Source organism: Macrobrachium nipponense, chromosome 7 (genome assembly GCF_015104395.2).
Source record: "Macrobrachium nipponense isolate FS-2020 chromosome 7, ASM1510439v2, whole genome shotgun sequence".
Classification (NCBI taxonomy): Eukaryota; Metazoa; Arthropoda; class Malacostraca; order Decapoda; family Palaemonidae; genus Macrobrachium; species Macrobrachium nipponense.
Genome location: NC_061109.1, coordinates 75,982,645 through 75,994,909, shown reverse-complemented (window position 1 = coordinate 75,994,909; position 12,265 = coordinate 75,982,645). Strand labels below are relative to the sequence as shown.

The window sequence follows — 12,265 nt, the reverse complement described above, 5'->3', positions numbered from 1 at the left end:
GGTTTCCCCTTGACAGAAATAAAAAGCAACAGGGAAATGTTTCACATTTGATTTTTATGTGTAACCTTGTACGTGCATGAAATGTTCCTATGCTTGTTAGACGTCGAAGGAGAGTGGTCCGAATAGAAATATCTTCTGGCAGACGATTTTCATCCCATTAGCCTATGGAAAATCGTCTACGAAGACGCTTTGTCAAGAAGTGAAGCTTCAGCCAATGAAAGAGGGCGATAGAAACGTTGGATATGGTCGAAGCCTCTGATTGGCCGAAACAATTCCTCTCCAGGCATCGGAAGGCTCAGAGTAGTTCCAATTCCAAACTGGAAGACGGACGGATCCTTTTATAAACAAGAGCTCAAGAAACGTAGAAAAAGGATTCTGGTAAGAACAAGGCGTTTCAAGCGGGGTTCTTACATTCTCAAGGGATATGTATGATGAGTTTTTAGATGTTGAAAGTTTGAATAACCATTGGCTATCAGAAGAATGTCTACCAAATGTCGTCTACCGTGCTGTGGTTACGAGATTTAGAATATGAACTTTTCTAAAGAAATTTTTTAAAAAATTGTTAAGGCCTTCGTAGCTGGAAGGTCACTGTATACTTCCCAAGAATAGACTTTCTAAGTCTCAGTGAAAATTCTGAGGCTCTTGGGCGTATTTGTGGCTCGGGGTCCATGTATTAAGGTGTATTTAAGTGTATTAAGGTGCTGAAAAGAGTAAAAAGCCTGATGTCGACATCTGGAATCTTAGAACGAACACAAGCAACCTCTGGCAGTCCTTTTCGGCCTCGAGTAAAATGACAAAGCCAATTAAGGTAAGTGACCGAGCTGTAACATAGCGGCCAATGATTCCCGAAAAAGTACTTTAATTGGCTGCCGTGAGCATTAGTGAAGAGCTGTGGCCCATCCAGTCAGCACAGCGTGACCTATACTCCTCTCAACGTAAGCGTTTTCACATAAATTATGAAATAATGGCGTGATCAAAGTGCTTTTTCGGGAAGTGGCCGCGTTCCAGGATCGGTGGCCGCTACGTCGCCGCTTTGTCATTTACCCTATCTCGATTGTGTTATGAATCCCCAAATTGTAAAGAATGATAGATGCAGTTTAAAACTATGGATCTTTTCTAGATAGTTACCCCCCGGGTTTTAACCCGGTATGTATCCGCCTCTGCGGCGTGTTTGGTACAAGCCCGTTGGGGATGGATGAGACCCCAAGAAATATTAGTCCTACATAACGAGGGCCCCCACCCCTCACCCCGAAAACCCCTGGTGGTCACTATCCAGGAAAGACCCAAATTATTCGCTGAGAATAAAAAACAAAATTCAATTGGTGAAAATCTGATAGCAGTGCCGGAGATGACGCATCCCTTAATGTCATCATCCGTTCCTTTTGAAGCTTATTTAAAAATCCAAGAAATTGTAAGGTTTATTTGCCGTTTTGCAATAGGGGCAACATTGGTAGTGGATTGGAATAGAATATCCAGTTTAGGCCAAAGGTCTATGGGGTCATTCACCCCTGGAAAAGAAATTAAAAGTAGGCTTGAAAGTTACAGGGTGTCCATAAAGTCTCGGTACCATATCAAGTATTTGTTGCTTGTAATGGTACTGGGACTTTATGGATACCCTGTATAACAGGAGGACAGCCTCGCAATTGCACTGTGAAATATTTGTTAGGAGAAGGTGGATAGCTAGATGGAAGAGAGGTATGAATGGGGGTACAGTAAAAGGAAAGGAAGGGGTTGCAGCTGGTGGCCGAAGGGACGCTGCAAAGAACCTATAGTGATGCCTACAGTGCACCCCGTGAAGTGCATTGACGGCACTACCCCGCCCCGCCTCCCCTACAGGGAACATTGGTAGTCAACGGCCAAGTACTTACTAAAGCAGTATCAACATTTCGTAACTTATTTCATCTGTTATCTTGTATTTATTTACCTGCTGAATAACCGTCACGAATTTGCAACATACTGCTTAGTTTTGGGAAACAACCGTGATCACAGGTTAATTTGCTTAGACCTACTGAACGGTGAGCAAGAGCTTTTAGTGAGACCCACCTTCTATTTCTTGAATCATTTTAAAATATGGCTATTGATCTAAGTTCGGGACAGTTTTTAACTTTGTTTAAGGTTTCGTAGTAACACTGGCTTACTGATTGCTAGACGACTGATTACAGTCGTGCCCAACTCTCATTTCTCTAATAATTTCAAGCTATGGCCATTAATTCAGGCTGGGGACAGTTTTTAACTTTTTTATTTTTTATTTTTTAGCAATATAAAGTTATTCAAACAAGGTCATCAAAAGCACAAGGACGCACATACATTGTTTCGATTGTATGGAACCAGTGGTTATTCAGCAACGGGACCAACGGCTTTACGTGACTTCCGAACCACGTCGAGAGTGAACTTCTATCACCAGAAATATACATCTCTCACTCCTCAATGGAATGGCCGAGAATCGAACCCGCGTTGTTTCAATTTCTGCACCAATTTCTCCGAGGGCAGGATCCACGGCTGCTAGGTGATAGGTATTGGAAATTTACTCACACACGTACGCAAGCGCGAGCGCACGTTAAAAACAGGCTTTATTGCATTTATTCAGCTCTTTATCTTTTATCAGAAATGAAGAGAAAGTTTCGCAATTAGTCGTTCGTTAGCCGTCAGCGAGTTTGACAGCTCGAAGCCTCTTCCACGCCCACTTGTTATTTCATTAGCCGGGGATTGGAGGAAAATATCTTAGATTCCTTCGTTTATGAAGGATATTAGGTTAGGAATTATTATTGTGCAACTCTCTCTCTCTCTCTCTCTCTCTCTCTCTCTCTCTCCTCTCTCTCTCTCTCTCTCTCTCGTGATTCAAACCTCTGAGAATTTCAAAGGAAGTTGTTCGATTATCAAAATTTTAAACATTTTGTGGGACAATAATTATATGGTCATGTATCTGTTTGTTTCAATTTATGCTTCCATCTGAGTCCCCCTTCAAACAAAATTCGCCGCCGGTGTTCCAAAGTGACGTAATAGGTAACCGAAATTACTTGGTCCTAGCCCAGTCGGGCACGGGCAGGCCAGTCAGTCACCTGTCTTGCTCGAAATTGTGTGGAGTACGTATTAGTGTCAATGCCTAAAATTTTTAGAATCTTTGGAGAAAAGTCCCTCCTATTTGGTTTCTTGTACACAGTAAATGTTTCTGAGTAGCAGAGACGTTTGCTTTCTATGTTGTAATTCCTTACATATTGGTAGAGGTGGCGTCAAGTAGTTAAATAGTGAGATTTAAAGCCACGTAAACAGCTGGATGTCGGTGGTATGTTGGGATAGATCCTAAGGGTACCCGTGACAAATAAAGGTAAAATTAACTTTTATTGCTATATAATCTTCGTCATATGTTACGCAAGTAAATATGGTGACTGGAATATTATTGTACGAAGACGTTTATCAAGGAAAAAGGCTGTAGGCTATAAGGATAGAAAAAGTCAACTGCGTATGTTTATGGTTTCCATAATATATAAATTGTGTTTTAAACATCGTTACGCCCACTTGTAGTCCACGTAGGCCAGCAGGGTTGGGTATAACCACTGAACGTTGGAAAATTAAACCACTTTTGTAACTCTGCGGTTACGAGGAAGTTTGGTTTGAAATAGTGACCATATTACTTCGCAAAATTAGGTTTTGCAAATTTTATGATTGGCTTTGAAACGGAGTATATATCCTGTTATCATACTTTTAATATTTGATAATTGCATCGTAATGACATTAGTTATTTATAGGGAATATTTTTTCACTTATTTACAAGTGGAATTTTAAACCAAATTGGAAGTTCGGTAGTGGCCACGTAATGAAACGTATTTGTCGAAATTAATCATTAGTACACCCTTGCATTTATGGTTTAGCCAGCCATCGAAGGTGAATTGAAATAGCAATATCGTGTGGGACGATGTACCGAATATTTTTTTTCTATGCCAGGATGAAAAGTGCCTGCGGTAGTTGATATTATTAAGAAATAACCTACTCTATTTCGTGGCCGTTTAAAATGACACCAATGTCAGTGTTGGTGCAATTTGAGCTCTTATGTGCCGTGTTGGTTGTGTGGATTGTGGTATATTTTGTCATTATTATTGCAATGAAACATTTTTCAGGCATTATATAGCGGAATTCTGCCATAGTTGGCTGAAAAGGAAGGTCCGTTGCTTATTCTGTTTTACGTATGCGACTTAATGTTTTAAGTATCCTTATCGTACATTGTGAAACGGTTAAATTTTATTAAATTTTCTTAATCACTTCATTGCTTTGGTGAAAGTAGTTACGATAGAAAAGTATCAGAAGGTAAATTCACTGTTGTTTTTAGACCCTGAGTTAAAGTTATGATCTGGTAGCGATGGCTTTAAGAGTTCATTTGAAAGTCTTTGAGTGATGAAGTGATGGAAATTTCTTAACACTACAGGTATGGAGAGTGTGGTCCTTTTTTATTTTTGTATTAATTTTTAACAGAAATTACTTGGACGTTAACTGTCTTAACCTAGTGGCTGTTAGTTTTGTTTGTAAGTCGACGTAAGCACAATACCAAATGAATGACTTTCTTAATAAGGACAGTTATTAATCACTGTTTTGCCTAATGGTACATCATTTATGAGCTTCTGTATTCAGATACAGTAGTACCTCGAGATACGAAATTAATCCGTTCCGAGGCGGCCTTCGTATAATGAGTTTTTCGTATCTTGGAACACATTTTACATGTAAAATGGCTAATCCGTTCCAAGCCCTCCAAAAACACCCCATTAAATTTCATAATAAAGCTAAATTGACCTATAAACAATGAAATACTACAACAATTTGGACCATTCAATACCTAAATTAAGAATAAAAATCCAAACCTGTAAATAAAGTGTATATTAGTGTACAAGAAATATTATTACTGTAACGTAAAATGTCGAAGCTTACCTTTCGAGTGAGGCTATCTCCGAAAGTGGCGGCAGAGGAGGAGGAGGAGGACAAACGGCAGATACGTACACTTAACTTTACGAAACACATAAAAAAATGTCAAAAAACAAACTAAACTTTACAAAACACATTAACAAAACTGTAACACTTAACTTTACAAAAAACTTAAAATAAAATTTATTTTGTCTTTTTTTGATTTTTACATTTCGTTTTTCTTTTTTATTGTTTACGTAATTTCAATTTCTTCACCACCGAATGGATGCCAGTCCGTTTACGGAATTTTTCGAACCACCCATGAGAAGCCTTGAACTCTGGGGTTGCCGTTGATGTCCCCTCTCCACCGTCGTCTTTGGCTTGGGCAATCAAATAGCCGAAAATAGCGCTGGCCTTCTGGCAGATTGCCGTCTCGGTTATCGTATCGCCATCGATTTCTTTGTCCTCGATCCATACAAGAAGCAGCCTTTCCATTTCATTATGCACATGGCTCCTCTTGTTGGACAAAATAGTGACGCCCTTGGAAGGTGTAGCTGCTTTGATGGCTTTCCTTCTGCTTAAGGATGGTGCCTATCGTCGACGGATTTCGGCCGTATTCCTTAGCGATCGCACTCAACCGCAAGCCAGCTTCATACTTTTTTATTATCTCCATTTTTGTCTCCATAGAAAGCATTCTCTTCTTTCTGTGAACTTCAGCAACTTTCTTGGGACCCATGACTCTATGTACTGTACGTAATTAAGTTACGTTCTCACAACACGATAAAGTAGCACAACACGATAATATGTACGTACTGCAACGAATTTACGTTACTAAACGAATTCGTTGGAGCGAACGAATGCCGATTGCGTACGGTAAAGTTTCGGGTGCGAAGTGGCCGAGGTAAAGCACGCCAACACGTAGTACGTATGTATAGAAGATGCATGATGGGAGGGATGCTGTCCAATTAGAGAGAAGGATTCATGGCTTGGCTAGCATCAGGAACCAATGGGAGAGCAGGAGGATGGTGGCGAGTCTACTATAACTAAGATGGCGGCGTGCGGCGTGAGTTTCAAAATTGTTATGGGGTGAATCTCGGACTTTCAGAAACCTTTCGTATCTTGAAAACTTTTCGTATGTAGAGCAGTAAAATTTTTCGTCTTTGCTTTCGTAACTTGGATTTTTCGTAAGTTGAGCCTTTCGTATCTCGAGGTACTACTGTACTAGAATATTTTTATATCTTAAGTACCATCATTTGAATTTGTGAGTACAGTGATTAATACTTTGCAGTAGGGCTGGATTGAGAAAATGCGTGTGATTTAAGTTGTCACTGGAAAAAACCTTGATCTGATAAAAAATACCTAAATTTTTCTTGTTATCGAACTTCTATGTAGCCTTATCTTTGTATATTTTTCGGCTAGTCTTAAAGGCAAGTTTACACTAGGCTTCTCCCCATGCTGCTTGTGTAAGTCTCATTATCAACTCCTCCCAAAGTATTTTTAGCCCCGCCTACTGGACTGCTCATCAAGAGTCACGCCCCATCACTATCTCACCCTAATGAGCACTTCAGCCGGCGGGGCTAACAAGAATTTGTGAGGAGTTGGTGATGAGTCTCAAGGCCTGTCCACACGTGCAGGCCTGATCGGCGTGCCCGACGATGCCAGTAGTGTGTTCAGTGCAGTACAATAAACATGGTACCTACCGCAAAGAAGATATTGAGTAGCATAATAATTGCTTTGTGTGTGATGAAAAAGAAGAAAAAGAAGAGAATGTGGTGCAAAGAATGGCTCAGTAAAAGAAATGTATATGGTTAACATACGCCTGCCAGGGTCGAAGCTCAAGCCATCGGGCGCCACCATGGTGATTTTGCTGCAAGACCCATCGGGCAATTTGATGGTTTGCCCGACACGTGTGCCCGTTAGAGGGGAGGTCTGTCGATCAGGCCCGGTCGTGTGGACAGGCCTTTACACATGCAACGTGCGGTGAAACCTAGTGTAAACTCACCTTTGAGGCCTGTCCACATGGTCGAGCTTTGCTCGACAAACTCTGTTCACTGTGACGTCACAAGTGGAGAAACAGCGGGCAAGATTCCGACTTTTCCCACTTCTGACGTCACATCGAACAAAGCTCGACCGTGTGGTATATTATCAAAAGCGAGGGGAGCCGGGTTAGTCAAAACTGTTCGTTTTCCTCATTGGAACTCTTGCCCAGGTAAGGAAATACCTTATGTGAGTGTTAATGACTAGTTGAGCCAATTATCTATCATTAACGTACGAACGATATCTGAATGTGAAATGTTACATAAGCAATACATTAAGCAGTTGAAAGGAACACTGCTGTCAGAATTCATCAATCATGTACTACAGATTTTGAACAGTGGGTAATTCAAAGGTCGTATTTGATGTCAGAAATTGGTAGCTGCAGTGGACAGGCAATACTGAATGGTACTCATTGAGTTATTTATGTTGTGTGGTATGACAGTTGTCAGGAAGAAGATATCAAGAAAAATTCAAAACCAGTGTTGAGGTGATTTTCATCGTCCCATATCTATGTACCTTGAGGAATTCTATTATTCGGCGACTTATTCGTCGTAATCATTTCAATCGAATTTTTTTTCTGATTTATTGAAAGGTAGTCATTAATGTTGATAATTTTTCTGTTTACAGACAAGTCTTCGCTCGAAAGCCTATATATAAGCCTAAGGCCTGTTCGCTTCGAGTCGTTTCAGTACCTCCATAAATTCGATTCGATACAAGCCAAGGTCACTAAATGAAAGAAGAAAAAATGATTTGATAGTTTTGACTTTAATCTTGTAAATATTTCGACTCAGTCCCTTAACAGAGTACTAAGATATGTACCTCAATTAAAGCAAAAATGTTACGTGGTCCATTATGGGGAGTCTATTGTTAATATTGGTTAATGTTGTTTCGCACTTTTGCTTTTACGTTGTTGGGTGGGGAGTTAAATTAGAATTTAGAAATCGGTGAGTAAGTTTAGATTCGCGAAATCGGTGAGTAAGTTTGGATCCACGAAATCGATGAGTAAGGTTAGATTCTTGAAATCCGTGAGTAAGTTTAGATTCGCAAAATTGGTGAGTAAGTTTGGATTCACGAAGCGAAGACGTTGAGTAAAGTAGAATCGCTTAATTTTTAGTCTATTTAAAAATAGCAAAACAGTTATCAAAATGCTAGAAATCTGAAAGGTGTTAATTTTGTTATACTTATTGTCTATAAATTAAATGTATGTAAACAACAGTAAAAGCGCCTCAGTGGCGTGGTTGGTATGGTCTTTGCTTGCCACCTCGGTGGCCGCAAGTTCGATTCTCGGTCATTCCACTGAGGGGTTAGAGATGAGTAATTCTGGTGATAGAAATTCGCTCTCGACGTGGTTCGGAAGTCACGTAAAGCCGTTGGTCCCGTTGCTGAATAACCACTGGTTCCATGCAACGTAAAAACACCATACAAACAAACAAACACAACAGCAGACGTCTGCTTAATTTCTATTACTATAACGCAAATAAGTATTGATAAAAATGAAGATGATGAAATGAAGATGATGAATTGGAGCGAGATCAAATTTAACGTTTTTTTTTTTTTAATATATCGGATTTTATTTTACTTTACTGAAACGACCTGGGTTGTATCAAAGCGACTTTATATATGTATCGAAATGACTCCAGGAACCATGGCCCAGGAACCAGGGATCAGGATACAGGAACCAGAGACCAGGATACAGGAACCAGGAGCCAGTATACAGGAACAGAGGATCATGAACCAGGGATCAGGATACAGGAACCAGGAATCAGGGACCTGGGATCAGGATACAGGAACCAGGAACCAGGGGCCAGGATACAAGAACCAAGGACCAGGAATCAGGATACAGGAACCAGGGATCAGGATACAGGAAACAAGGACCAGGATACAGGAATCAAGAACCAGGAACCAGGATACAGAAACCAGGGACCAGGATACAGGAAGCAGTGACCAGGAGCCAAGGACTAGGATACAGGAACCAAGGACCAGGATACAGGATACAGGAAACGGGGACCAGGAACCAAGGACTAGGATACAGGAGCCAAGGACCAGGATACAGTGGCCAGGATACAGGAGCCAGGAACCAGGGACCAGGATACAGGGACGTGGATAGAGGGACCAGAATACAGGAACCAAGGACCAGTAACCAGGGATCAGGATATAGGAACCAGGGACCAAGATACAGGAACCAGGGACCAGGATACAGGAACCAAGGACCAGGATACAGGAACTAGGGACCAGGATACAGGAACCAGGGACCAAGATACAGGAACCAGGGACCAGGATACAGGAACCAAGGACCAGGATACAGGAACCAAGTACCAGGATACAAGAACCAGGGAACAGGATACAGGAACCAGGGACTAGGATACAGGAATCAGGGACCAGGATTCAGGAACCAGGAACCAAGGACCAGGGATTAGGGACCAGGACACAGGAACCAAGGACCAGGAACCAGGGACTAGGTATAGAATGCTGTTTAACCTTCACGACAGGCCAGGAATCAATCATTGCATCGGTGGGTTAATTTTTTTATCTGGTTAATTTTTTTTATCTGTCGAAAACTCTGACGTCACTGAAGTTTTGTGTATAAATAGTTATTTAAACGCATGAACCTTGAGATAAAGATAAGTTTAAAATTTACATAGTGCTGAATGCTAAAAGTTTCCACAGAAGTGTCGTGTTGAATTATGTAAACGTGAATAGGGGCAGGAATTGAATTCTTAGTTCATATTCCAACGGTATAATGGCCAGTACAAAAGCGCTATATTGACAGAATAACGTTCTAATGAAGCTTATTCCATTTATGATCTGACTCTTGTTGATACTGAATGTTAGGTGTGTCTTTCTCAGTATACCTCACATAGATGTTCATCCTATGCATCTGGTTCGTTTATAAAAGTATCTTAACAACAAAAAGTTGGTAAAGTGCTACGATTTAATGCAGACTAAACTGAAACAACTGGTATCTGTTGTTTCTCGTATTGACGTCCTTTCTAACATTGGTTGCTTGATAAATCAATTACAGCCCATAGAATTTTTTGGGGTATTTCTGTTGTGCCTTCAGAGGACTCTCAGCATCTCGCGAGGACTGCTTCACGATACCATTACACTGGCTAAAGGGTATATATGTAATAATTACATATATATATAATTTACAAGATCTGTAAATATAAACCAATGACCTGGGGTCATGGCATTAGGAGGGTTCTACGTGACCAAAGCAGACCTAGATTACGCTATGCGCTGTCTGCAGTAGCCTGATCTAGCTCAAAGCTTTGTCAACATTTTTATGTTTATGATAACTTTGCACAACAACTTCCATGGGAAGCGGTTGACCTGTTAACCTACGCCGGAAACTTGTAACCTTTCGAGGCTCCCCGGGCGGACTACGTATGTGTTTTTTTATATGAATTGCTGAGATAGCTAATGTTCCGCTATCGACGCGATGCTTTAGAATGGCAGTTCCACGCCAACGATCAAACATATCGGTCGTCCGACCGAGCTGCATCTCCTAGTATGGAGTTACAGAATAAAGTTGTTATCTTGTCAACTTGCCTGTTTGAATCATCTCCTCTAGTCCAGAAAGAACCTCTCTACTAAGATATCCAAGGGAGATGAGAGGAACCAAAAAATACTTACGAATGACAGTCGTAAGGAGAACACAAAAAGTCTATCGCCAAGCGATAAGACTTAGATATATCTTATTTCACCTTTGCGACTGTTTATGCATTCTACAACCTAACACCGTCATTATGCATATCTTAGTGAAGTTCAGTGATGGTCTCTTAACGTCACAGCTTCCTGTATTGATTATCTCTTATAACTTAATTCTCTGGTATTTGACCCTTCCAGCGAAGGCAGCAAGCATAGCTTCTTACTTTGGATTTTCCACTACCAAAAAACGTCTGGGTGTTTTCATTATGGTGGTCCTGGGTACTCCAATTCAAGACGAAGACACTTACTATGAGATTCAGGGCCTCTGTAACACGGTTTTTTGGCAATAACTCTTTATCTATGCATTTCATAGATATAACGCTTATTCAGAATACACATTATATCTACACATAAACATTTTGACTGTATTCTGCATTACGTAGGTTGAATAAATATGGTACTTATAATGTAACAAAAAGTTACTTTTTTTGAAGACGGGCCAACTTACTCAGAGAAAAGGTTTCGAACGCACTCGTTACGTAACTTATGACAGCATTTCTTCCCTCTTTCTCGATGGATGATTGGCTATACGTAACGAAGGCTACACCTCTGGCAACAATGACCAAAAATTTAAATACAAGCAAAGCAGTACACCTTTATGAACTCTGAATCCTCTCCACTGATACATGTTTTCATAATCGAACAAACCAACAAAATATGTTAATAAATACAAAAACACTTCGATTATTATTTGTCTAACTCCCAAAATAAGTGTCCTAAGAAATTATAATCTACTTTATAGGTCACAATCAGATTGACAAGATGTAGGGAATAGTTGGTAATTTTCAAAGACATAGTAGACAAGCTTGATTTGATAACTGTTGTATCCAATGTCAAGCAATTTTTATTTATCGGTTTTCTACCTTTTTACTAAAAAAACAAAAAAAAAAAAAAAAAAAAAAAATAGACGGTACCGTATTTTAGCTTTAAACCTTCACCAAGAATTATCGTCAGAATGATGCCTTCATGAGGCTCCACCCACTTTGGCCTCGTTATAATTCAAGATAACAATGAAGGCTATCATGGAAATTGTTGTATTAGCAAATCTAACTTCTGGCTATAAAACCTCATTTCTCGAGTAGTTGTAAGAAATGCTAAATGATCCTCAGGGATCCCAGCAGTTGGCCTAAACGTTGAATTCATGTATATTGCTGCTATTACTAATTTTGCGGCACTACTGCTACAGCAGTATTACTACGCTATCACAGATGCCCACATCTGTGTATCGTTGCGCCATTCATAAAGTCTTCATATCCTACATTGTCGTACAGACTAACGAAGAAAAAAATATATCTGATGATCCGTTGGTCTGCTGGAGATTTTAGCACATATAAGCTTGTATTTACTTTGGATAAAAAAATCTTATTTTAACAAAAATAGTTATATAAAGACTGTTTACATACAATGTCTCTCTCTCTCTCTCTTGGTGGCATAGTGAATAGTTAAAGGAAATGTTCAAAATCCTGAATGACATTACAAGTATTATAATCACGTTACGCTAAATACAAATCAGACCATAAACATTGGATTTAAACTATAAACTGAATAATTACCTATTCAGGCTATAGTAAGTATGGCCACGGGCTTTCTCTTGACTGTATAAAGTTGCAAGTCGTAAGACACATGC

General features: G+C 39.9%; 1 long non-coding RNA gene across 1 annotated transcript in view; it reads left to right on the top strand.

Annotated features, from left to right (window-relative positions):
- Positions 1-288: 288 nt before the first annotated feature.
- LOC135217723 (uncharacterized) overlaps positions 289-12,265 on the top strand; it is a 17,127-nt gene continuing 5,150 nt past the window's right edge. The window contains exons 1-2 of the long non-coding RNA XR_010315174.1: positions 289-378; positions 7,555-9,439. This is a non-coding gene — a long non-coding RNA (uncharacterized LOC135217723). The remainder of the gene's footprint in view (positions 379-7,554; positions 9,440-12,265) is intronic.